Below are 25,723 nucleotides of genomic sequence, written 5' to 3' on the forward strand. Positions count from 1 at the left end.
CGAGTTGGTCAGGTTGAGTGGTGATGAGTTTGCTATTTGGATGAATAAAGAAAGTCAAAAGTGTGAAAGATAAAAAACAAAAGGAGGAAGTGTGAAAAGTGAATGGGCCAAATTGAGGTGCATATGAAGACGTATGCTTTCTTCCAATTCATTAAATCGGGCTAATATGAATCAGGTGAATTGAGTTCTGCTTTTGGGAAACTGGGTTAAGAAGGGGTGCACCGTTCCTGGAGGTACTGCAATACCAGGTCAATGCGTGGAGTGGACAGAGCAAGCTCTTTTTCCATCTCCCTGTTCTAAAAATCCATTTAATATATGGTCCCCAGATAGGGGACGTATCAGATATTAAACTGATAAGAACAGATACTACACTTGATCTTAGCCAAAAGGCCGAGAAGCGATAACCAGAATTGGTTTGGGCCTCGAGTGGCACCCTGGCCTATGCCGGACACATCTTAGGGGAGAGAGAGCGAGAGGGAGACAAACCCACGCCTACACAAGACATTTTGTCACCCAAGCCAACCCTTGAAAAGGCTGCTTTGCAGAGCCAAAACAAGAAGAATGGTGCGTTTTGCAGCCGCCGCCCACTGCAATGAATCTGAATAACTCCTCCTTTAGGGCGCAAGCAACTCCCCTCCCCCTTGCAGTCTTTCCAATTCACGATACAAAAAGACGGACAGGGACAGGTTGCCTGACTTTCCGTTCACTGCCACCCTTTGCCATCCTTACCCGTAGAAAGCCCTTTCATCATCCCCAAACCCTAATCTTTTCCCTTTCCTTCCCAGCCCCCAAACCCTGCCCTCTGTACCTTTCTCACCACCCCGCTTCCCTTCTCCTGTCATCCCCCTACCACCCGGAAAAAAAGAGATTGCCCCCCCCTCCTTCCACTAGCCCACCCTCCCACCCAAAGAACAACTTCTTCTGCGCAGCTTGTTTTCTAGGCAGCAGCGCTATTGTGATGTCATCGGGGGGCATTGTGACAAGCCGCCAGTGTTCCGTCTCTTCATGTTGTGCACAGTTTCAAACGGAAAATACATCAACAGGCAGACTACAGAAAAGCTTACTATCAAAGGTTAGAGGGGGGCTTTCTCAGAGGGCTTTTTACAGTTTTTCTATTCCCAATTAGCCGTTTAAGTGTACTTATTGAAAGTAGTAATTCTTTCATAGGCCGCCCTTTCTTAGTATTTGACGTTCCTTATATTGCGGTATGAGGCTTCGCAGTAGGTTGCAAACATTCATCACCCATGACTTTCCCCAATTGAGCTCAGAAGCTCAATGTCTATCATGACCTCTCTTTTAGAATGTCCAAGAGCAAGCAAACTATTCCTCCAGGAGAGGGCGCCAACAGACTACTAAAGAGATCATCATTACTCAAAGAAAACCCCAAAAACCAATGCATGATAGGAATAAACAGGTAACTTTCTTTGGAGTGGAAGCGGAGAGATCGCACCAGATGCCAATTCTAGATGTTATCACACCTGTGGTCACTGCAGCAGCAGGTGAATCCACTTTGTCCAAAAGGGATCTATTCCATTCAATTGCAAATGATCTAGATAAGACAGAGAACTGCAGCACGGGGACATAGCCGAGTTGGTCAGGTTGAGTGGTGATGAGTTTGCTATTTGGATGAATAAAGAAAGTCAAAAGTGTGAAAGATAAAAAACAAAAGGAGGAAGTGTGAAAAGTGAATGGGCCAAATTGAGGTGCATATGAAGACGTATGCTTTCTTCCAATTCATTAAATCGGGCTAATATGAATCAGGTGAATTGAGTTCTGCTTTTGGAAAACTGGGTTAAGAAGGGGTGCACCGTTCCTGGAGGTACTGCAATACCAGGTCAATGCGTGGAGTGGACAGAGCAAGCTCTTTTTCCATCTCCCCTGTTCTAAAAATCCCATTTAATATATGGTCCCCAGATAGGGGACGTATCAGATATTAAACTGATAAGAACAGATACTACACTTGATCTTAGCCAAAAGGCCGAGAAGCGATAACCAGAATTGGTTTGGGCCTCGAGTGGCACCCTGGCCTATGCCGGACACATCTTAGGGAGAGAGAGAGCGAGGGAGACAAACCCACGCCTACACAAGACATTTTGTCACCCAAGCCAAACCCTTGAAAAGGCTGCTTTGCAGAGCCAAAACAAGAAGAATGGTGCGTTTTGCAGCCGCCGCCCACTGCAATGAATCTGAATAACTCCTCCTTTAGGGCGCAAGCAACTCCCCTCCCCCTTGCAGTCTTTCCAATTCACGATACAAAAAGACGGACAGAGACAGGTTGCCTGACTTTCCGTCACTGCCACCCTTTGCCATCCTTACCCGTAGAAAGCCCTTTCATCATCCCCAAACCCTAATCTTTTCCCTTTCCTTCCCAGCCCCCAAACCCTGCCCTCTGTACCTTTCTCACCACCCGCTTCCTTCTCCTGTCATCCCCCTACCACCCGGGAAAAAAGAGATTGCCCCCCTCCTTCCACTAGCCCACCCTCCCACCCAAAGAACAACTTCTTCTGCGCAGCTTGTTTTCTAGGCAGCAGCGCTATTGTGATGTCATCGGGGGGCATTGTGACAAGCCGCCAGTGTTCCGTCTCTTCATGTTGTGCACAGTTCAAACGGGAAAATACATCAACAGGCAGACTACAGAAAAGCTTACTATCAAAGGTTAGAGGGGGGGCTTTCTCAGAGGGCTTTTTACAGTTTTTCTATTCCCAATTAGCCGTTTAAGTGTACTTATTGAAAGTAGTAATTCTTTCATAGGCCGCCCTTTCTTAGTATTTGACGTTCCTTATATTGCGGTATGAGCTTCGCAGTAGGTTGCAAACATTCATCACCCATGACTTTCCCCAATTGAGCTCAGAAGCTCAATGTCTATCATGACCTCTCTTTTAGAATGTCCAAGAGCAAGCAAACTATTCCTCCAGGAGAGGGCGCCAACAGACTACTAAAGAGATCATCATTACTCAAAGAAAACCCCAAAAACCAATGCATGATAGGAATAAACAGGTAACTTTCTTTGGAGTGGAAGCGGAGAGATCGCACCAGATGCCAATTCTAGATGTTATCACACCTGTGGTCACTGCAGCAGCAGGTGAATCCACTTTGTCCAAAAAGGGATCTATTCCATTCAATTGCAAATGATCTAGATAAGACAGAGAACTGCAGCACGGGGACATAGCCGAGTTGGTCAGGTTGAGTGGTGATGAGTTTGCTATTTGGATGAATAAAGAAAGTCAAAAGTGTGAAAGATAAAAAACAAAAGGAGGAAGTGTGAAAAGTGAATGGGCCAAATTGAGGTGCATATGAAGACGTATGCTTTCTTCCAATTCATTAAATCGGGCTAATATGAATCAGGTGAATTGAGTTCTGCTTTTGGAAACTGGGTTAAGAAGGGGTGCACCGTTCCTGGAGGGTACTGCAATACCAGGTCAATGCGTGGAGTGGACAGAGCAAGCTCTTTTTCCATCTCCCTGTTCTAAAAATCCATTTAATATATGGTCCCCAGATAGGGGGACGTATCAGATATTAAACTGATAAGAACAGATACTACACTTGATCTTAGCCAAAAGGCCGAGAAGCGATAACCAGAATTGGTTTGGGCCTCGAGTGGCACCCTGGCCTATGCCGGACACATCTTAGGGAGAGAGAGGCGAGAGGGAGACAAACCCACGCCTACACAAGACATTTTGTCACCCAAGCCAACCCTTGAAAAGGCTGCTTTGCAGAGCCAAAACAAGAAGAATGGTGCGTTTTGCAGCCGCCGCCCACTGCAATGAATCTGAATAACTCCTCCTTTAGGGCGCAAGCAACTCCCCTCCCCCTTGCAGTCTTTCCAATTCACGATACAAAAAGACGGACAGGACAGGTTGCCTGACTTTCCGTCACTGCCACCCTTTGCCATCCTTACCCGTAGAAAGCCCTTTCATCATCCCCAAACCCTAATCTTTTCCCTTTCCTTCCCAGCCCCCAAACCCTGCCCTCTGTACCTTTCTCACCACCCGCTTCCCTTCTCCTGTCATCCCCCTACCACCCGGGAAAAAAAGAGATTGCCCCCTCCTTCCACTAGCCCACCCTCCCACCCCAAAGAACAACTTCTTCTGCGCAGCTTGTTTTCTAGGCAGCAGCGCTATTGTGATGTCATCGGGGGGCATTGTGACAAGCCGCCAGTGTTCCGTCTCTTCATGTTGTGCACAGTTCAAACGGAAAATACATCAACAGGCAGACTACAGAAAAGCTTACTATCAAAGGTTAGAGGGGGGCTTTCTCAGAGGGCTTTTTACAGTTTTTCTATTCCCAATTAGCCGTTTAAGTGTACTTATTGAAAGTAGTAATTCTTTCATAGGCCGCCCTTTCTTAGTATTTGACGTTCCTTATATTGCGGTATGAGGCTTCGCAGTAGGTTGCAAACATTCATCACCCATGACTTTCCCCAATTGAGCTCAGAAGCTCAATGTCTATCATGACCTCTCTTTTAGAATGTCCAAGAGCAAGCAAACTATTCCTCCAGGAGAGGGGCGCCAACAGACTACTAAAGAGATCATCATTACTCAAAGAAAACCCCAAAAACCAATGCATGATAGGAATAAACAGGTAACTTTCTTTGGAGTGGAAGCGGAGAGATCGCACCAGATGCCAATTCTAGATGTTATCACACCTGTGGTCACTGCAGCAGCAGGTGAATCCACTTTGTCCAAAAGGGATCTATTCCATTCAATTGCAAATGATCTAGATAAGACAGAGAACTGCAGCACGGGGACATAGCCGAGTTGGTCAGGTTGAGTGGTGATGAGTTTGCTATTTGGATGAATAAAGAAAGTCAAAAGTGTGAAAGATAAAAAACAAAAGGAGGAAGTGTGAAAAGTGAATGGGCCAAATTGAGGTGCATATGAAGACGTATGCTTTCTTCCAATTCATTAAATCGGGCTAATATGAATCAGGTGAATTGAGTTCTGCTTTTGGAAACTGGGTTAAGAAGGGGTGCACCGTTCCTGGAGGTACTGCAATACCAGGTCAATGCGTGGAGTGGACAGAGCAAGCTCTTTTTCCATCTCCCTGTTCTAAAAATCCATTTAATATATGGTCCCCAGATAGGGGACGTATCAGATATTAAACTGATAAGAACAGATACTACACTTGATCTTAGCCAAAAGGCCGAGAAGCGATAACCAGAATTGGTTTGGGCCTCGAGTGGCACCCTGGCCTATGCCGGACACATCTTAGGGAGAGAGAGCGAGAGGGAGACAAACCCACGCCTACACAAGACATTTTGTCACCCAAGCCAACCCTTGAAAAGGCTGCTTTGCAGAGCCAAAACAAGAAGAATGGTGCGTTTTGCAGCCGCCGCCCACTGCAATGAATCTGAATAACTCCTCCTTTAGGGCGCAAGCAACTCCCCTCCCCCTTGCAGTCTTTCCAATTCACGATACAAAAAGACGGACAGGACAGGTTGCCTGACTTTCCGTCACTGCCACCCTTTGCCATCCTTACCCGTAGAAAGCCCTTTCATCATCCCCAAACCCTAATCTTTTCCCTTTCCTTCCCAGCCCCCAAACCCTGCCCTCTGTACCTTTCTCACCACCCGCTTCCCTTCTCCTGTCATCCCCCTACCACCCGGGAAAAAAAGAGATTGCCCCCTCCTTCCACTAGCCCACCCTCCCACCCAAAGAACAACTTCTTCTGCGCAGCTTGTTTTCTAGGCAGCAGCGCTATTGTGATGTCATCGGGGGGCATTGTGACAAGCCGCCAGTGTTCCGTCTCTTCATGTTGTGCACAGTTCAAACGGAAAATACATCAACAGGCAGACTACAGAAAAGCTTACTATCAAAGGTTAGAGGGGGGCTTTCTCAGAGGGCTTTTTACAGTTTTTCTATTCCCAATTAGCCGTTTAAGTGTACTTATTGAAAGTAGTAATTCTTTCATAGGCCGCCCTTTCTTAGTATTTGACGTTCCTTATATTGCGGTATGAGGCTTCGCAGTAGGTTGCAAACATTCATCACCCATGACTTTCCCCAATTGAGCTCAGAAGCTCAATGTCTATCATGACCTCTCTTTTAGAATGTCCAAGAGCAAGCAAACTATTCCTCCAGGAGAGGGCGCCAACAGACTACTAAAGAGATCATCATTACTCAAAGAAAACCCCAAAAACCAATGCATGATAGGAATAAACAGGTAACTTTCTTTGGAGTGGAAGCGGAGAGATCGCACCAGATGCCAATTCTAGATGTTATCACACCTGTGGTCACTGCAGCAGCAGGTGAATCCACTTTGTCCAAAAGGGATCTATTCCATTCAATTGCAAATGATCTAGATAAGACAGAGAACTGCAGCACGGGGACATAGCCGAGTTGGTCAGGTTGAGTGGTGATGAGTTTGCTATTTGGATGAATAAAGAAAGTCAAAAGTGTGAAAGATAAAAAACAAAAGGAGGAAGTGTGAAAAGTGAATGGGCCAAATTGAGGTGCATATGAAGACGTATGCTTTCTTCCAATTCATTAAATCGGGCTAATATGAATCAGGTGAATTGAGTTCTGCTTTTGGAAACTGGGTTAAGAAGGGGTGCACCGTTCCTGGAGGTACTGCAATACCAGGTCAATGCGTGGAGTGGACAGAGCAAGCTCTTTTTCCATCTCCCTGTTCTAAAAATCCATTTAATATATGGTCCCCAGATAGGGGACGTATCAGATATTAAACTGATAAGAACAGATACTACACTTGATCTTAGCCAAAAGGCCGAGAAGCGATAACCAGAATTGGTTTGGGCCTCGAGTGGCACCCTGGCCTATGCCGGACACATCTTAGGGAGAGAGAGCGAGAGGGAGACAAACCCACGCCTACACAAGACATTTTGTCACCCAAGCCAACCCTTGAAAAGGCTGCTTTGCAGAGCCAAAACAAGAAGAATGGTGCGTTTTGCAGCCGCCGCCCACTGCAATGAATCTGAATAACTCCTCCTTTAGGGCGCAAGCAACTCCCCTCCCCCTTGCAGTCTTTCCAATTCACGATACAAAAAGACGGACAGGACAGGTTGCCTGACTTTCCGTCACTGCCACCCTTTGCCATCCTTACCCGTAGAAAGCCCTTTCATCATCCCCAAACCCTAATCTTTTCCCTTTCCTTCCCAGCCCCCAAACCCTGCCCTCTGTACCTTTCTCACCACCCGCTTCCCTTCTCCTGTCATCCCCCTACCACCCGGGAAAAAAAGAGATTGCCCCCTCCTTCCACTAGCCCACCCTCCCACCCAAAGAACAACTTCTTCTGCGCAGCTTGTTTTCTAGGCAGCAGCGCTATTGTGATGTCATCGGGGGGCATTGTGACAAGCCGCCAGTGTTCCGTCTCTTCATGTTGTGCACAGTTCAAACGGAAAATACATCAACAGGCAGACTACAGAAAAGCTTACTATCAAAGGTTAGAGGGGGGCTTTCTCAGAGGGCTTTTTACAGTTTTTCTATTCCCAATTAGCCGTTTAAGTGTACTTATTGAAAGTAGTAATTCTTTCATAGGCCGCCCTTTCTTAGTATTTGACGTTCCTTATATTGCGGTATGAGGCTTCGCAGTAGGTTGCAAACATTCATCACCCATGACTTTCCCCAATTGAGCTCAGAAGCTCAATGTCTATCATGACCTCTCTTTTAGAATGTCCAAGAGCAAGCAAACTATTCCTCCAGGAGAGGGCGCCAACAGACTACTAAAGAGATCATCATTACTCAAAGAAAACCCCAAAAACCAATGCATGATAGGAATAAACAGGTAACTTTCTTTGGAGTGGAAGCGGAGAGATCGCACCAGATGCCAATTCTAGATGTTATCACACCTGTGGTCACTGCAGCAGCAGGTGAATCCACTTTGTCCAAAAGGGATCTATTCCATTCAATTGCAAATGATCTAGATAAGACAGAGAACTGCAGCACGGGGACATAGCCGAGTTGGTCAGGTTGAGTGGTGATGAGTTTGCTATTTGGATGAATAAAGAAAGTCAAAAGTGTGAAAGATAAAAAACAAAAGGAGGAAGTGTGAAAAGTGAATGGGCCAAATTGAGGTGCATATGAAGACGTATGCTTTCTTCCAATTCATTAAATCGGGCTAATATGAATCAGGTGAATTGAGTTCTGCTTTTGGAAACTGGGTTAAGAAGGGGTGCACCGTTCCTGGAGGTACTGCAATACCAGGTCAATGCGTGGAGTGGACAGAGCAAGCTCTTTTTCCATCTCCCTGTTCTAAAAATCCATTTAATATATGGTCCCCAGATAGGGGACGTATCAGATATTAAACTGATAAGAACAGATACTACACTTGATCTTAGCCAAAAGGCCGAGAAGCGATAACCAGAATTGGTTTGGGCCTCGAGTGGCACCCTGGCCTATGCCGGACACATCTTAGGGAGAGAGAGCGAGAGGGAGACAAACCCACGCCTACACAAGACATTTTGTCACCCAAGCCAACCCTTGAAAAGGCTGCTTTGCAGAGCCAAAACAAGAAGAATGGTGCGTTTTGCAGCCGCCGCCCACTGCAATGAATCTGAATAACTCCTCCTTTAGGGCGCAAGCAACTCCCCTCCCCCTTGCAGTCTTTCCAATTCACGATACAAAAAGACGGACAGGACAGGTTGCCTGACTTTCCGTCACTGCCACCCTTTGCCATCCTTACCCGTAGAAAGCCCTTTCATCATCCCCAAACCCTAATCTTTTCCCTTTCCTTCCCAGCCCCCAAACCCTGCCCTCTGTACCTTTCTCACCACCCGCTTCCCTTCTCCTGTCATCCCCCTACCACCCGGGAAAAAAAGAGATTGCCCCCTCCTTCCACTAGCCCACCCTCCCACCCAAAGAACAACTTCTTCTGCGCAGCTTGTTTTCTAGGCAGCAGCGCTATTGTGATGTCATCGGGGGGCATTGTGACAAGCCGCCAGTGTTCCGTCTCTTCATGTTGTGCACAGTTCAAACGGAAAATACATCAACAGGCAGACTACAGAAAAGCTTACTATCAAAGGTTAGAGGGGGGCTTTCTCAGAGGGCTTTTTACAGTTTTTCTATTCCCAATTAGCCGTTTAAGTGTACTTATTGAAAGTAGTAATTCTTTCATAGGCCGCCCTTTCTTAGTATTTGACGTTCCTTATATTGCGGTATGAGGCTTCGCAGTAGGTTGCAAACATTCATCACCCATGACTTTCCCCAATTGAGCTCAGAAGCTCAATGTCTATCATGACCTCTCTTTTAGAATGTCCAAGAGCAAGCAAACTATTCCTCCAGGAGAGGGCGCCAACAGACTACTAAAGAGATCATCATTACTCAAAGAAAACCCCAAAAACCAATGCATGATAGGAATAAACAGGTAACTTTCTTTGGAGTGGAAGCGGAGAGATCGCACCAGATGCCAATTCTAGATGTTATCACACCTGTGGTCACTGCAGCAGCAGGTGAATCCACTTTGTCCAAAAGGGATCTATTCCATTCAATTGCAAATGATCTAGATAAGACAGAGAACTGCAGCACGGGGACATAGCCGAGTTGGTCAGGTTGAGTGGTGATGAGTTTGCTATTTGGATGAATAAAGAAAGTCAAAAGTGTGAAAGATAAAAAACAAAAGGAGGAAGTGTGAAAAGTGAATGGGCCAAATTGAGGTGCATATGAAGACGTATGCTTTCTTCCAATTCATTAAATCGGGCTAATATGAATCAGGTGAATTGAGTTCTGCTTTTGGAAACTGGGTTAAGAAGGGGTGCACCGTTCCTGGAGGTACTGCAATACCAGGTCAATGCGTGGAGTGGACAGAGCAAGCTCTTTTTCCATCTCCCTGTTCTAAAAATCCATTTAATATATGGTCCCCAGATAGGGGACGTATCAGATATTAAACTGATAAGAACAGATACTACACTTGATCTTAGCCAAAAGGCCGAGAAGCGATAACCAGAATTGGTTTGGGCCTCGAGTGGCACCCTGGCCTATGCCGGACACATCTTAGGGAGAGAGAGCGAGAGGGAGACAAACCCACGCCTACACAAGACATTTTGTCACCCAAGCCAACCCTTGAAAAGGCTGCTTTGCAGAGCCAAAACAAGAAGAATGGTGCGTTTTGCAGCCGCCGCCCACTGCAATGAATCTGAATAACTCCTCCTTTAGGGCGCAAGCAACTCCCCTCCCCCTTGCAGTCTTTCCAATTCACGATACAAAAAGACGGACAGGACAGGTTGCCTGACTTTCCGTCACTGCCACCCTTTGCCATCCTTACCCGTAGAAAGCCCTTTCATCATCCCCAAACCCTAATCTTTTCCCTTTCCTTCCCAGCCCCCAAACCCTGCCCTCTGTACCTTTCTCACCACCCGCTTCCCTTCTCCTGTCATCCCCCTACCACCCGGGAAAAAAAGAGATTGCCCCCTCCTTCCACTAGCCCACCCTCCCACCCAAAGAACAACTTCTTCTGCGCAGCTTGTTTTCTAGGCAGCAGCGCTATTGTGATGTCATCGGGGGGCATTGTGACAAGCCGCCAGTGTTCCGTCTCTTCATGTTGTGCACAGTTCAAACGGAAAATACATCAACAGGCAGACTACAGAAAAGCTTACTATCAAAGGTTAGAGGGGGGCTTTCTCAGAGGGCTTTTTACAGTTTTTCTATTCCCAATTAGCCGTTTAAGTGTACTTATTGAAAGTAGTAATTCTTTCATAGGCCGCCCTTTCTTAGTATTTGACGTTCCTTATATTGCGGTATGAGGCTTCGCAGTAGGTTGCAAACATTCATCACCCATGACTTTCCCCAATTGAGCTCAGAAGCTCAATGTCTATCATGACCTCTCTTTTAGAATGTCCAAGAGCAAGCAAACTATTCCTCCAGGAGAGGGCGCCAACAGACTACTAAAGAGATCATCATTACTCAAAGAAAACCCCAAAAACCAATGCATGATAGGAATAAACAGGTAACTTTCTTTGGAGTGGAAGCGGAGAGATCGCACCAGATGCCAATTCTAGATGTTATCACACCTGTGGTCACTGCAGCAGCAGGTGAATCCACTTTGTCCAAAAGGGATCTATTCCATTCAATTGCAAATGATCTAGATAAGACAGAGAACTGCAGCACGGGGACATAGCCGAGTTGGTCAGGTTGAGTGGTGATGAGTTTGCTATTTGGATGAATAAAGAAAGTCAAAAGTGTGAAAGATAAAAAACAAAAGGAGGAAGTGTGAAAAGTGAATGGGCCAAATTGAGGTGCATATGAAGACGTATGCTTTCTTCCAATTCATTAAATCGGGCTAATATGAATCAGGTGAATTGAGTTCTGCTTTTGGAAACTGGGTTAAGAAGGGGTGCACCGTTCCTGGAGGTACTGCAATACCAGGTCAATGCGTGGAGTGGACAGAGCAAGCTCTTTTTCCATCTCCCTGTTCTAAAAATCCATTTAATATATGGTCCCCAGATAGGGGACGTATCAGATATTAAACTGATAAGAACAGATACTACACTTGATCTTAGCCAAAAGGCCGAGAAGCGATAACCAGAATTGGTTTGGGCCTCGAGTGGCACCCTGGCCTATGCCGGACACATCTTAGGGAGAGAGAGCGAGAGGGAGACAAACCCACGCCTACACAAGACATTTTGTCACCCAAGCCAACCCTTGAAAAGGCTGCTTTGCAGAGCCAAAACAAGAAGAATGGTGCGTTTTGCAGCCGCCGCCCACTGCAATGAATCTGAATAACTCCTCCTTTAGGGCGCAAGCAACTCCCCTCCCCCTTGCAGTCTTTCCAATTCACGATACAAAAAGACGGACAGGACAGGTTGCCTGACTTTCCGTCACTGCCACCCTTTGCCATCCTTACCCGTAGAAAGCCCTTTCATCATCCCCAAACCCTAATCTTTTCCCTTTCCTTCCCAGCCCCCAAACCCTGCCCTCTGTACCTTTCTCACCACCCGCTTCCCTTCTCCTGTCATCCCCCTACCACACCGGGAAAAAAAGAGATTGCCCCCTCCTTCCACTAGCCCACCCTCCCACCCAAAGAACAACTTCTTCTGCGCAGCTTGTTTTCTAGGCAGCAGCGCTATTGTGATGTCATCGGGGGGCATTGTGACAAGCCGCCAGTGTTCCGTCTCTTCATGTTGTGCACAGTTCAAACGGAAAATACATCAACAGGCAGACTACAGAAAAGCTTACTATCAAAGGTTAGAGGGGGGCTTTCTCAGAGGGCTTTTTACAGTTTTTCTATTCCCAATTAGCCGTTTAAGTGTACTTATTGAAAGTAGTAATTCTTTCATAGGCCGCCCTTTCTTAGTATTTGACGTTCCTTATATTGCGGTATGAGGCTTCGCAGTAGGTTGCAAACATTCATCACCCATGACTTTCCCCAATTGAGCTCAGAAGCTCAATGTCTATCATGACCTCTCTTTTAGAATGTCCAAGAGCAAGCAAACTATTCCTCCAGGAGAGGGCGCCAACAGACTACTAAAGAGATCATCATTACTCAAAGAAAACCCCAAAAACCAATGCATGATAGGAATAAACAGGTAACTTTCTTTGGAGTGGAAGCGGAGAGATCGCACCAGATGCCAATTCTAGATGTTATCACACCTGTGGTCACTGCAGCAGCAGGTGAATCCACTTTGTCCAAAAGGGATCTATTCCATTCAATTGCAAATGATCTAGATAAGACAGAGAACTGCAGCACGGGGACATAGCCGAGTTGGTCAGGTTGAGTGGTGATGAGTTTGCTATTTGGATGAATAAAGAAAGTCAAAAGTGTGAAAGATAAAAAACAAAAGGAGGAAGTGTGAAAAGTGAATGGGCCAAATTGAGGTGCATATGAAGACGTATGCTTTCTTCCAATTCATTAAATCGGGCTAATATGAATCAGGTGAATTGAGTTCTGCTTTTGGAAACTGGGTTAAGAAGGGGTGCACCGTTCCTGGAGGTACTGCAATACCAGGTCAATGCGTGGAGTGGACAGAGCAAGCTCTTTTTCCATCTCCCTGTTCTAAAAATCCATTTAATATATGGTCCCCAGATAGGGGACGTATCAGATATTAAACTGATAAGAACAGATACTACACTTGATCTTAGCCAAAAGGCCGAGAAGCGATAACCAGAATTGGTTTGGGCCTCGAGTGGCACCCTGGCCTATGCCGGACACATCTTAGGGAGAGAGAGCGAGAGGGAGACAAACCCACGCCTACACAAGACATTTTGTCACCCAAGCCAACCCTTGAAAAGGCTGCTTTGCAGAGCCAAAACAAGAAGAATGGTGCGTTTTGCAGCCGCCGCCCACTGCAATGAATCTGAATAACTCCTCCTTTAGGGCGCAAGCAACTCCCCTCCCCCTTGCAGTCTTTCCAATTCACGATACAAAAAGACGGACAGGACAGGTTGCCTGACTTTCCGTCACTGCCACCCTTTGCCATCCTTACCCGTAGAAAGCCCTTTCATCATCCCCAAACCCTAATCTTTTCCCTTTCCTTCCCAGCCCCCAAACCCTGCCCTCTGTACCTTTCTCACCACCCGCTTCCCTTCTCCTGTCATCCCCCTACCACCCGGGAAAAAAAGAGATTGCCCCCTCCTTCCACTAGCCCACCCTCCCACCCAAAGAACAACTTCTTCTGCGCAGCTTGTTTTCTAGGCAGCAGCGCTATTGTGATGTCATCGGGGGGCATTGTGACAAGCCGCCAGTGTTCCGTCTCTTCATGTTGTGCACAGTTCAAACGGAAAATACATCAACAGGCAGACTACAGAAAAGCTTACTATCAAAGGTTAGAGGGGGGCTTTCTCAGAGGGCTTTTTACAGTTTTTCTATTCCCAATTAGCCGTTTAAGTGTACTTATTGAAAGTAGTAATTCTTTCATAGGCCGCCCTTTCTTAGTATTTGACGTTCCTTATATTGCGGTATGAGGCTTCGCAGTAGGTTGCAAACATTCATCACCCATGACTTTCCCCAATTGAGCTCAGAAGCTCAATGTCTATCATGACCTCTCTTTTAGAATGTCCAAGAGCAAGCAAACTATTCCTCCAGGAGAGGGCGCCAACAGACTACTAAAGAGATCATCATTACTCAAAGAAAACCCCAAAAACCAATGCATGATAGGAATAAACAGGTAACTTTCTTTGGAGTGGAAGCGGAGAGATCGCACCAGATGCCAATTCTAGATGTTATCACACCTGTGGTCACTGCAGCAGCAGGTGAATCCACTTTGTCCAAAAGGGATCTATTCCATTCAATTGCAAATGATCTAGATAAGACAGAGAACTGCAGCACGGGGACATAGCCGAGTTGGTCAGGTTGAGTGGTGATGAGTTTGCTATTTGGATGAATAAAGAAAGTCAAAAGTGTGAAAGATAAAAAACAAAAGGAGGAAGTGTGAAAAGTGAATGGGCCAAATTGAGGTGCATATGAAGACGTATGCTTTCTTCCAATTCATTAAATCGGGCTAATATGAATCAGGTGAATTGAGTTCTGCTTTTGGAAACTGGGTTAAGAAGGGGTGCACCGTTCCTGGAGGTACTGCAATACCAGGTCAATGCGTGGAGTGGACAGAGCAAGCTCTTTTTCCATCTCCCTGTTCTAAAAATCCATTTAATATATGGTCCCCAGATAGGGGACGTATCAGATATTAAACTGATAAGAACAGATACTACACTTGATCTTAGCCAAAAGGCCGAGAAGCGATAACCAGAATTGGTTTGGGCCTCGAGTGGCACCCTGGCCTATGCCGGACACATCTTAGGGAGAGAGAGCGAGAGGGAGACAAACCCACGCCTACACAAGACATTTTGTCACCCAAGCCAACCCTTGAAAAGGCTGCTTTGCAGAGCCAAAACAAGAAGAATGGTGCGTTTTGCAGCCGCCGCCCACTGCAATGAATCTGAATAACTCCTCCTTTAGGGCGCAAGCAACTCCCCTCCCCCTTGCAGTCTTTCCAATTCACGATACAAAAAGACGGACAGGACAGGTTGCCTGACTTTCCGTCACTGCCACCCTTTGCCATCCTTACCCGTAGAAAGCCCTTTCATCATCCCCAAACCCTAATCTTTTCCCTTTCCTTCCCAGCCCCCAAACCCTGCCCTCTGTACCTTTCTCACCACCCGCTTCCCTTCTCCTGTCATCCCCCTACCACCCGGGAAAAAAAGAGATTGCCCCCTCCTTCCACTAGCCCACCCTCCCACCCAAAGAACAACTTCTTCTGCGCAGCTTGTTTTCTAGGCAGCAGCGCTATTGTGATGTCATCGGGGGGCATTGTGACAAGCCGCCAGTGTTCCGTCTCTTCATGTTGTGCACAGTTCAAACGGAAAATACATCAACAGGCAGACTACAGAAAAGCTTACTATCAAAGGTTAGAGGGGGGCTTTCTCAGAGGGCTTTTTACAGTTTTTCTATTCCCAATTAGCCGTTTAAGTGTACTTATTGAAAGTAGTAATTCTTTCATAGGCCGCCCTTTCTTAGTATTTGACGTTCCTTATATTGCGGTATGAGGCTTCGCAGTAGGTTGCAAACATTCATCACCCATGACTTTCCCCAATTGAGCTCAGAAGCTCAATGTCTATCATGACCTCTCTTTTAGAATGTCCAAGAGCAAGCAAACTATTCCTCCAGGAGAGGGCGCCAACAGACTACTAAAGAGATCATCATTACTCAAAGAAAACCCCAAAAACCAATGCATGATAGGAATAAACAGGTAACTTTCTTTGGAGTGGAAGCGGAGAGATCGCACCAGATGCCAATTCTAGATGTTATCACACCTGTGGTCACTGCAGCAGCAGGTGAATCCACTTTGTCCAAAAGGGATCTATTCCATTCAATTGCAAATGATCTAGATAAGACAGAGAACTGCAGCACGGGGACATAGCCGAGTTGGTCAGGTTGAGTGGTGATGAGTTTGCTATTTGGATGAATAAAGAAAGTCAAAAGTGTGAAAGATAAAAAACAAAAGGAGGAAGTGTGAAAAGTGAATGGGCCAAATTGAGGTGCATATGAAGACGTATGCTTTCTTCCAATTCATTAAATCGGGCTAATATGAATCAGGTGAATTGAGTTCTGCTTTTGGAAACTGGGTTAAGAAGGGGTGCACCGTTCCTGGAGGTACTGCAATACCAGGTCAATGCGTGGAGTGGACAGAGCAAGCTCTTTTTCCATCTCCCTGTTCTAAAAATCCATTTAATATATGGTCCCCAGATAGGGGACGTATCAGATATTAAACTGATAAGAACAGATACTACACTTGATCTTAGCCAAAAGGCCGAGAAGCGATAACCAGAATTGGTTTGGGCCTCGAGTGGCACCCTGGCCTATGCCGGACACATCTTAGGGAGAGAGAGCGAGAGGGAGACAAACCCACGCCTACACAAGACATTTTGTCACCCAAGCCAACCCTTGAAAAGGCTGCTTTGCAGAGCCAAAACAAGAAGAATGGTGCGTTTTGCAGCCGCCGCCCACTGCAATGAATCTGAATAACTCCTCCTTTAGGGCGCAAGCAACTCCCCTCCCCCTTGCAGTCTTTCCAATTCACGATACAAAAAGACGGACAGGACAGGTTGCCTGACTTTCCGTCACTGCCACCCTTTGCCATCCTTACCCGTAGAAAGCCCTTTCATCATCCCCAAACCCTAATCTTTTCCCTTTCCTTCCCAGCCCCCAAACCCTGCCCTCTGTACCTTTCTCACCACCCGCTTCCCTTCTCCTGTCATCCCCCTACCACCCGGGAAAAAAAGAGATTGCCCCCTCCTTCCACTAGCCCACCCTCCCACCCAAAGAACAACTTCTTCTGCGCAGCTTGTTTTCTAGGCAGCAGCGCTATTGTGATGTCATCGGGGGGCATTGTGACAAGCCGCCAGTGTTCCGTCTCTTCATGTTGTGCACAGTTCAAACGGAAAATACATCAACAGGCAGACTACAGAAAAGCTTACTATCAAAGGTTAGAGGGGGGCTTTCTCAGAGGGCTTTTTACAGTTTTTCTATTCCCAATTAGCCGTTTAAGTGTACTTATTGAAAGTAGTAATTCTTTCATAGGCCGCCCTTTCTTAGTATTTGACGTTCCTTATATTGCGGTATGAGGCTTCGCAGTAGGTTGCAAACATTCATCACCCATGACTTTCCCCAATTGAGCTCAGAAGCTCAATGTCTATCATGACCTCTCTTTTAGAATGTCCAAGAGCAAGCAAACTATTCCTCCAGGAGAGGGCGCCAACAGACTACTAAAGAGATCATCATTACTCAAAGAAAACCCCAAAAACCAATGCATGATAGGAATAAACAGGTAACTTTCTTTGGAGTGGAAGCGGAGAGATCGCACCAGATGCCAATTCTAGATGTTATCACACCTGTGGTCACTGCAGCAGCAGGTGAATCCACTTTGTCCAAAAGGGATCTATTCCATTCAATTGCAAATGATCTAGATAAGACAGAGAACTGCAGCACGGGGACATAGCCGAGTTGGTCAGGTTGAGTGGTGATGAGTTTGCTATTTGGATGAATAAAGAAAGTCAAAAGTGTGAAAGATAAAAAACAAAAGGAGGAAGTGTGAAAAGTGAATGGGCCAAATTGAGGTGCATATGAAGACGTATGCTTTCTTCCAATTCATTAAATCGGGCTAATATGAATCAGGTGAATTGAGTTCTGCTTTTGGAAACTGGGTTAAGAAGGGGTGCACCGTTCCTGGAGGTACTGCAATACCAGGTCAATGCGTGGAGTGGACAGAGCAAGCTCTTTTTCCATCTCCCTGTTCTAAAAATCCATTTAATATATGGTCCCCAGATAGGGGACGTATCAGATATTAAACTGATAAGAACAGATACTACACTTGATCTTAGCCAAAAGGCCGAGAAGCGATAACCAGAATTGGTTTGGGCCTCGAGTGGCACCCTGGCCTATGCCGGACACATCTTAGGGAGAGAGAGCGAGAGGGAGACAAACCCACGCCTACACAAGACATTTTGTCACCCAAGCCAACCCTTGAAAAGGCTGCTTTGCAGAGCCAAAACAAGAAGAATGGTGCGTTTTGCAGCCGCCGCCCACTGCAATGAATCTGAATAACTCCTCCTTTAGGGCGCAAGCAACTCCCCTCCCCCTTGCAGTCTTTCCAATTCACGATACAAAAAGACGGACAGGACAGGTTGCCTGACTTTCCGTCACTGCCACCCTTTGCCATCCTTACCCGTAGAAAGCCCTTTCATCATCCCCAAACCCTAATCTTTTCCCTTTCCTTCCCAGCCCCCAAACCCTGCCCTCTGTACCTTTCTCACCACCCGCTTCCCTTCTCCTGTCATCCCCCTACCACCCGGGAAAAAAAGAGATTGCCCCCTCCTTCCACTAGCCCACCCTCCCACCCAAAGAACAACTTCTTCTGCGCAGCTTGTTTTCTAGGCAGCAGCGCTATTGTGATGTCATCGGGGGGCATTGTGACAAGCCGCCAGTGTTCCGTCTCTTCATGTTGTGCACAGTTCAAACGGAAAATACATCAACAGGCAGACTACAGAAAAGCTTACTATCAAAGGTTAGAGGGGGGCTTTCTCAGAGGGCTTTTTACAGTTTTTCTATTCCCAATTAGCCGTTTAAGTGTACTTATTGAAAGTAGTAATTCTTTCATAGGCCGCCCTTTCTTAGTATTTGACGTTCCTTATATTGCGGTATGAGGCTTCGCAGTAGGTTGCAAACATTCATCACCCATGACTTTCCCCAATTGAGCTCAGAAGCTCAATGTCTATCATGACCTCTCTTTTAGAATGTCCAAGAGCAAGCAAACTATTCCTCCAGGAGAGGGCGCCAACAGACTACTAAAGAGATCATCATTACTCAAAGAAAACCCCAAAAACCAATGCATGATAGGAATAAACAGGTAACTTTCTTTGGAGTGGAAGCGGAGAGATCGCACCAGATGCCAATTCTAGATGTTATCACACCTGTGGTCACTGCAGCAGCAGGTGAATCCACTTTGTCCAAAAGGGATCTATTCCATTCAATTGCAAATGATCTAGATAAGACAGAGAACTGCAGCACGGGGACATAGCCGAGTTGGTCAGGTTGAGTGGTGATGAGTTTGCTATTTGGATGAATAAAGAAAGTCAAAAGTGTGAAAGATAAAAAACAAAAGGAGGAAGTGTGAAAAGTGAATGGGCCAAATTGAGGTGCATATGAAGACGTATGCTTTCTTCCAATTCATTAAATCGGGCTAATATGAATCAGGTGAATTGAGTTCTGCTTTTGGAAACTGGGTTAAGAAGGGGTGCACCGTTCCTGGAGGTACTGCAATACCAGGTCAATGCGTGGAGTGGACAGAGCAAGCTCTTTTTCCATCTCCCTGTTCTAAAAATCCATTTAATATATGGTCCCCAGATAGGGGACGTATCAGATATTAAACTGATAAGAACAGATACTACACTTGATCTTAGCCAAAAGGCCGAGAAGCGATAACCAGAATTGGTTTGGGCCTCGAGTGGCACCCTGGCCTATGCCGGACACATCTTAGGGAGAGAGAGCGAGAGGGAGACAAACCCACGCCTACACAAGACATTTTGTCACCCAAGCCAACCCTTGAAAAGGCTGCTTTGCAGAGCCAAAACAAGAAGAATGGTGCGTTTTGCAGCCGCCGCCCACTGCAATGAATCTGAATAACTCCTCCTTTAGGGCGCAAGCAACTCCCCTCCCCCTTGCAGTCTTTCCAATTCACGATACAAAAAGACGGACAGGACAGGTTGCCTGACTTTCCGTCACTGCCACCCTTTGCCATCCTTACCCGTAGAAAGCCCTTTCATCATCCCCAAACCCTAATCTTTTCCCTTTCCTTCCCAGCCCCCAAACCCTGCCCTCTGTACCTTTCTCACCACCCGCTTCCCTTCTCCTGTCATCCCCCTACCACCCGGGAAAAAAAGAGATTGCCCCCTCCTTCCACTAGCCCACCCTCCCACCCAAAGAACAACTTCTTCTGCGCAGCTTGTTTTCTAGGCAGCAGCGCTATTGTGATGTCATCGGGGGGCATTGTGACAAGCCGCCAGTGTTCCGTCTCTTCATGTTGTGCACAGTTCAAACGGAAAATACATCAACAGGCAGACTACAGAAAAGCTTACTATCAAAGGTTAGAGGGGGGCTTTCTCAGAGGGCTTTTTACAGTTTTTCTATTCCCAATTAGCCGTTTAAGTGTACTTATTGAAAGTAGTAATTCTTTCATAGGCCGCCCTTTCTTAGTATTTGACGTTCCTTATATTGCGGTATGAGGCTTCGCAGTAGGTTGCAAACATTCATCACCCATGACTTTCCCCAATTGAGCTCAGAAGCTCAATGTCTATCATGACCTCTCTTTTAGAATGTCCAAGAGCAAGCAAACTATTCCTCCAGGAGAGGGCGCCAACAGACTACTAAAGAGATCATCATTACTCAAAGAAAACCCCAAAAACCAATGCATGATAGGAATAAACAGGTAACTTTCTTTGGAGTGGAAGCGGAGAGATCGCACCAGATGCCAATTCTAGATGTTATCACACCTGTGGTCACTGCAGCAGCAGGTGAATCCACTTTGTCCAAAAGGGATCTATTCCATTCAATTGCAAATGATCTAGATAAGACAGAGAACTGCAGCACGGGGACATAGCCGAGTTGGTCAGGTTGAGTGGTGATGAGTTTGCTATTTGGATGAATAAAGAAAGTCAAAAGTGTGAAAGATAAAAAACAAAAGGAGGAAGTGTGAAAAGTGAATGGGCCAAATTGAGGTGCATATGAAGACGTATGCTTTCTTCCAATTCATTAAATCGGGCTAATATGAATCAGGTGAATTGAGTTCTGCTTTTGGAAACTGGGTTAAGAAGGGGTGCACCGTTCCTGGAGGTACTGCAATACCAGGTCAATGCGTGGAGTGGACAGAGCAAGCTCTTTTTCCATCTCCCTGTTCTAAAAATCCATTTAATATATGGTCCCCAGATAGGGGACGTATCAGATATTAAACTGATAAGAACAGATACTACACTTGATCTTAGCCAAAAGGCCGAGAAGCGATAACCAGAATTGGTTTGGGCCTCGAGTGGCACCCTGGCCTATGCCGGACACATCTTAGGGAGAGAGAGCGAGAGGGAGACAAACCCACGCCTACACAAGACATTTTGTCACCCAAGCCAACCCTTGAAAAGGCTGCTTTGCAGAGCCAAAACAAGAAGAATGGTGCGTTTTGCAGCCGCCGCCCACTGCAATGAATCTGAATAACTCCTCCTTTAGGGCGCAAGCAACTCCCCTCCCCCTTGCAGTCTTTCCAATTCACGATACAAAAAGACGGACAGGACAGGTTGCCTGACTTTCCGTCACTGCCACCCTTTGCCATCCTTACCCGTAGAAAGCCCTTTCATCATCCCCAAACCCTAATCTTTTCCCTTTCCTTCCCAGCCCCCAAACCCTGCCCTCTGTACCTTTCTCACCACCCGCTTCCCTTCTCCTGTCATCCCCCTACCACCCGGGAAAAAAAGAGATTGCCCCCTCCTTCCACTAGCCCACCCTCCCACCCAAAGAACAACTTCTTCTGCGCAGCTTGTTTTCTAGGCAGCAGCGCTATTGTGATGTCATCGGGGGGCATTGTGACAAGCCGCCAGTGTTCCGTCTCTTCATGTTGTGCACAGTTCAAACGGAAAATACATCAACAGGCAGACTACAGAAAAGCTTACTATCAAAGGTTAGAGGGGGGCTTTCTCAGAGGGCTTTTTACAGTTTTTCTATTCCCAATTAGCCGTTTAAGTGTACTTATTGAAAGTAGTAATTCTTTCATAGGCCGCCCTTTCTTAGTATTTGACGTTCCTTATATTGCGGTATGAGGCTTCGCAGTAGGTTGCAAACATTCATCACCCATGACTTTCCCCAATTGAGCTCAGAAGCTCAATGTCTATCATGACCTCTCTTTTAGAATGTCCAAGAGCAAGCAAACTATTCCTCCAGGAGAGGGCGCCAACAGACTACTAAAGAGATCATCATTACTCAAAGAAAACCCCAAAAACCAATGCATGATAGGAATAAACAGGTAACTTTCTTTGGAGTGGAAGCGGAGAGATCGCACCAGATGCCAATTCTAGATGTTATCACACCTGTGGTCACTGCAGCAGCAGGTGAATCCACTTTGTCCAAAAGGGATCTATTCCATTCAATTGCAAATGATCTAGATAAGACAGAGAACTGCAGCACGGGGACATAGCCGAGTTGGTCAGGTTGAGTGGTGATGAGTTTGCTATTTGGATGAATAAAGAAAGTCAAAAGTGTGAAAGATAAAAAACAAAAGGAGGAAGTGTGAAAAGTGAATGGGCCAAATTGAGGTGCATATGAAGACGTATGCTTTCTTCCAATTCATTAAATCGGGCTAATATGAATCAGGTGAATTGAGTTCTGCTTTTGGAAACTGGGTTAAGAAGGGGTGCACCGTTCCTGGAGGTACTGCAATACCAGGTCAATGCGTGGAGTGGACAGAGCAAGCTCTTTTTCCATCTCCCTGTTCTAAAAATCCATTTAATATATGGTCCCCAGATAGGGGACGTATCAGATATTAAACTGATAAGAACAGATACTACACTTGATCTTAGCCAAAAGGCCGAGAAGCGATAACCAGAATTGGTTTGGGCCTCGAGTGGCACCCTGGCCTATGCCGGACACATCTTAGGGAGAGAGAGCGAGAGGGAGACAAACCCACGCCTACACAAGACATTTTGTCACCCAAGCCAACCCTTGAAAAGGCTGCTTTGCAGAGCCAAAACAAGAAGAATGGTGCGTTTTGCAGCCGCCGCCCACTGCAATGAATCTGAATAACTCCTCCTTTAGGGCGCAAGCAACTCCCCTCCCCCTTGCAGTCTTTCCAATTCACGATACAAAAAGACGGACAGGACAGGTTGCCTGACTTTCCGTCACTGCCACCCTTTGCCATCCTTACCCGTAGAAAGCCCTTTCATCATCCCCAAACCCTAATCTTTTCCCTTTCCTTCCCAGCCCCCAAACCCTGCCCTCTGTACCTTTCTCACCACCCGCTTCCCTTCTCCTGTCATCCCCCTACCACCCGGGAAAAAAAGAGATTGCCCCCTCCTTCCACTAGCCCACCCTCCCACCCAAAGAACAACTTCTTCTGCGCAGCTTGTTTTCTAGGCAGCAGCGCTATTGTGATGTCATCGGGGGGCATTGTGACAAGCCGCCAGTGTTCCGTCTCTTCATGTTGTGCACAGTTCAAACGGAAAATACATCAACAGGCAGACTACAGAAAAGCTTACTATCAAAGGTTAGAGGGGGGCTTTCTCAGAGGGCTTTTTACAGTTTTTCTATTCCCAATTAGCCGTTTAAGTGTACTTATTGAAAGTAGTAATTCTTTCATAGGCCGCCCTTTCTTAGTATTTGACGTTCCTTATATTGCGGTATGAGGCTTCGCAGTAGGTTGCAAACATTCATCACCCATGACTTTCCCCAATTGAGCTCAGAAGCTCAATGTCTATCATGACCTCTCTTTTAGAATGTCCAAGAGCAAGCAAACTATTCCTCCAGGAGAGGGCGCCAACAGACTACTAAAGAGATCATCATTACTCAAAGAAAACCCCAAAAACCAATGCATGATAGGAATAAACAGGTAACTTTCTTTGGAGTGGAAGCGGAGAGATCGCACCAGATGCCAATTCTAGATGTTATCACACCTGTGGTCACTGCAGCAGCAGGTGAATCCACTTTGTCCAAAAGGGATCTATTCCATTCAATTGCAAATGATCTAGATAAGACAGAGAACTGCAGCACGGGGACATAGCCGAGTTGGTCAGGTTGAGTGGTGATGAGTTTGCTATTTGGATGAATAAAGAAAGTCAAAAGTGTGAAAGATAAAAAACAAAAGGAGGAAGTGTGAAAAGTGAATGGGCCAAATTGAGGTGCATATGAAGACGTATGCTTTCTTCCAATTCATTAAATCGGGCTAATATGAATCAGGTGAATTGAGTTCTGCTTTTGGAAACTGGGTTAAGAAGGGGTGCACCGTTCCTGGAGGTACTGCAATACCAGGTCAATGCGTGGAGTGGACAGAGCAAGCTCTTTTTCCATCTCCCTGTTCTAAAAATCCATTTAATATATGGTCCCCAGATAGGGGACGTATCAGATATTAAACTGATAAGAACAGATACTACACTTGATCTTAGCCAAAAGGCCGAGAAGCGATAACCAGAATTGGTTTGGGCCTCGAGTGGCACCCTGGCCTATGCCGGACACATCTTAGGGAGAGAGAGCGAGAGGGAGACAAACCCACGCCTACACAAGACATTTTGTCACCCAAGCCAACCCTTGAAAAGGCTGCTTTGCAGAGCCAAAACAAGAAGAATGGTGCGTTTTGCAGCCGCCGCCCACTGCAATGAATCTGAATAACTCCTCCTTTAGGGCGCAAGCAACTCCCCTCCCCCTTGCAGTCTTTCCAATTCACGATACAAAAAGACGGACAGGACAGGTTGCCTGACTTTCCGTCACTGCCACACCCTTTGCCATCCTTACCCGTAGAAAGCCCTTTCATCATCCCCAAACCCTAATCTTTTCCCTTTCCTTCCCAGCCCCCAAACCCTGCCCTCTGTACCTTTCTCACCACCCGCTTCCCTTCTCCTGTCATCCCCCTACCACCCGGGAAAAAAAGAGATTGCCCCCTCCTTCCACTAGCCCACCCTCCCACCCAAAGAACAACTTCTTCTGCGCAGCTTGTTTTCTAGGCAGCAGCGCTATTGTGATGTCATCGGGGGGCATTGTGACAAGCCGCCAGTGTTCCGTCTCTTCATGTTGTGCACAGTTCAAACGGAAAATACATCAACAGGCAGACTACAGAAAAGCTTACTATCAAAGGTTAGAGGGGGGCTTTCTCAGAGGGCTTTTTACAGTTTTTCTATTCCCAATTAGCCGTTTAAGTGTACTTATTGAAAGTAGTAATTCTTTCATAGGCCGCCCTTTCTTAGTATTTGACGTTCCTTATATTGCGGTATGAGGCTTCGCAGTAGGTTGCAAACATTCATCACCCATGACTTTCCCCCAATTGAGCTCAGAAGCTCAATGTCTATCATGACCTCTCTTTTAGAATGTCCAAGAGCAAGCAAACTATTCCTCCAGGAGAGGGCGCCAACAGACTACTAAAGAGATCATCATTACTCAAAGAAAACCCCAAAAACCAATGCATGATAGGAATAAACAGGTAACTTTCTTTGGAGTGGAAGCGGAGAGATCGCACCAGATGCCAATTCTAGATGTTATCACACCTGTGGTCACTGCAGCAGCAGGTGAATCCACTTTGTCCAAAAGGGATCTATTCCATTCAATTGCAAATGATCTAGATAAGACAGAGAACTGCAGCACGGGGACATAGCCGAGTTGGTCAGGTTGAGTGGTGATGAGTTTGCTATTTGGATGAATAAAGAAAGTCAAAAGTGTGAAAGATAAAAAACAAAAGGAGGAAGTGTGAAAAGTGAATGGGCCAAATTGAGGTGCATATGAAGACGTATGCTTTCTTCCAATTCATTAAATCGGGCTAATATGAATCAGGTGAATTGAGTTCTGCTTTTGGAAACTGGGTTAAGAAGGGGTGCACCGTTCCTGGAGGTACTGCAATACCAGGTCAATGCGTGGAGTGGACAGAGCAAGCTCTTTTTCCATCTCCCTGTTCTAAAAATCCATTTAATATATGGTCCCCAGATAGGGGACGTATCAGATATTAAACTGATAAGAACAGATACTACACTTGATCTTAGCCAAAAGGCCGAGAAGCGATAACCAGAATTGGTTTGGGCCTCGAGTGGCACCCTGGCCTATGCCGGACACA

The 25,723-nt window shown here is 46.2% G+C and overlaps 17 non-coding genes across 17 annotated transcripts; all 17 read right to left on the reverse strand.

Annotated features, from left to right (window-relative positions):
• Nucleotides 1-211: 211 nt before the first annotated feature.
• Nucleotides 212-402, reverse strand: LOC142277064 (U2 spliceosomal RNA). The gene has a single exon (XR_012740416.1). It is a non-coding gene; the product is annotated as a U2 spliceosomal RNA (small nuclear RNA).
• A 1,395-nt stretch (nucleotides 403-1,797) lies between these two features.
• LOC142277093 (U2 spliceosomal RNA) lies at nucleotides 1,798-1,990 on the reverse strand. The gene has a single exon (XR_012740442.1). It is a non-coding gene; the product is annotated as a U2 spliceosomal RNA (small nuclear RNA).
• A 1,390-nt stretch (nucleotides 1,991-3,380) lies between these two features.
• LOC142277094 (U2 spliceosomal RNA) lies at nucleotides 3,381-3,573 on the reverse strand. The gene has a single exon (XR_012740443.1). It is a non-coding gene; the product is annotated as a U2 spliceosomal RNA (small nuclear RNA).
• Nucleotides 3,574-4,963: 1,390 nt separating this feature from the next.
• LOC142277076 (U2 spliceosomal RNA) lies at nucleotides 4,964-5,154 on the reverse strand. The gene has a single exon (XR_012740427.1). It is a non-coding gene; the product is annotated as a U2 spliceosomal RNA (small nuclear RNA).
• Nucleotides 5,155-6,541: 1,387 nt separating this feature from the next.
• LOC142277088 (U2 spliceosomal RNA) lies at nucleotides 6,542-6,732 on the reverse strand. Its single transcript, XR_012740438.1, has one exon. It is a non-coding gene; the product is annotated as a U2 spliceosomal RNA (small nuclear RNA).
• Nucleotides 6,733-8,119: 1,387 nt separating this feature from the next.
• Nucleotides 8,120-8,310, reverse strand: LOC142277095 (U2 spliceosomal RNA). The gene has a single exon (XR_012740444.1). It is a non-coding gene; the product is annotated as a U2 spliceosomal RNA (small nuclear RNA).
• Nucleotides 8,311-9,697: 1,387 nt separating this feature from the next.
• On the reverse strand, nucleotides 9,698-9,888 carry LOC142277096 (U2 spliceosomal RNA). Its single transcript, XR_012740445.1, has one exon. It is a non-coding gene; the product is annotated as a U2 spliceosomal RNA (small nuclear RNA).
• Nucleotides 9,889-11,275: 1,387 nt separating this feature from the next.
• On the reverse strand, nucleotides 11,276-11,466 carry LOC142277065 (U2 spliceosomal RNA). The gene has a single exon (XR_012740417.1). It is a non-coding gene; the product is annotated as a U2 spliceosomal RNA (small nuclear RNA).
• A 1,388-nt stretch (nucleotides 11,467-12,854) lies between these two features.
• LOC142277066 (U2 spliceosomal RNA) lies at nucleotides 12,855-13,045 on the reverse strand. Its single transcript, XR_012740418.1, has one exon. It is a non-coding gene; the product is annotated as a U2 spliceosomal RNA (small nuclear RNA).
• Nucleotides 13,046-14,432: 1,387 nt separating this feature from the next.
• Nucleotides 14,433-14,623, reverse strand: LOC142277067 (U2 spliceosomal RNA). Its single transcript, XR_012740419.1, has one exon. It is a non-coding gene; the product is annotated as a U2 spliceosomal RNA (small nuclear RNA).
• Nucleotides 14,624-16,010: 1,387 nt separating this feature from the next.
• Nucleotides 16,011-16,201, reverse strand: LOC142277068 (U2 spliceosomal RNA). Its single transcript, XR_012740420.1, has one exon. It is a non-coding gene; the product is annotated as a U2 spliceosomal RNA (small nuclear RNA).
• Nucleotides 16,202-17,588: 1,387 nt separating this feature from the next.
• On the reverse strand, nucleotides 17,589-17,779 carry LOC142277069 (U2 spliceosomal RNA). The gene has a single exon (XR_012740421.1). It is a non-coding gene; the product is annotated as a U2 spliceosomal RNA (small nuclear RNA).
• Nucleotides 17,780-19,166: 1,387 nt separating this feature from the next.
• On the reverse strand, nucleotides 19,167-19,357 carry LOC142277070 (U2 spliceosomal RNA). The gene has a single exon (XR_012740422.1). It is a non-coding gene; the product is annotated as a U2 spliceosomal RNA (small nuclear RNA).
• Nucleotides 19,358-20,744: 1,387 nt separating this feature from the next.
• LOC142277071 (U2 spliceosomal RNA) lies at nucleotides 20,745-20,935 on the reverse strand. Its single transcript, XR_012740423.1, has one exon. It is a non-coding gene; the product is annotated as a U2 spliceosomal RNA (small nuclear RNA).
• A 1,387-nt stretch (nucleotides 20,936-22,322) lies between these two features.
• On the reverse strand, nucleotides 22,323-22,513 carry LOC142277072 (U2 spliceosomal RNA). Its single transcript, XR_012740424.1, has one exon. It is a non-coding gene; the product is annotated as a U2 spliceosomal RNA (small nuclear RNA).
• A 1,387-nt stretch (nucleotides 22,514-23,900) lies between these two features.
• LOC142277073 (U2 spliceosomal RNA) lies at nucleotides 23,901-24,091 on the reverse strand. The gene has a single exon (XR_012740425.1). It is a non-coding gene; the product is annotated as a U2 spliceosomal RNA (small nuclear RNA).
• Nucleotides 24,092-25,481: 1,390 nt separating this feature from the next.
• On the reverse strand, nucleotides 25,482-25,672 carry LOC142277075 (U2 spliceosomal RNA). Its single transcript, XR_012740426.1, has one exon. It is a non-coding gene; the product is annotated as a U2 spliceosomal RNA (small nuclear RNA).
• Between the last annotated feature and the right edge of the window lie 51 nt (nucleotides 25,673-25,723).

Source organism: Anomaloglossus baeobatrachus, unplaced genomic scaffold, assembly GCF_048569485.1.
Source record: "Anomaloglossus baeobatrachus isolate aAnoBae1 unplaced genomic scaffold, aAnoBae1.hap1 Scaffold_4060, whole genome shotgun sequence".
NCBI classification, from domain to species: domain Eukaryota; kingdom Metazoa; phylum Chordata; class Amphibia; order Anura; family Aromobatidae; genus Anomaloglossus; species Anomaloglossus baeobatrachus.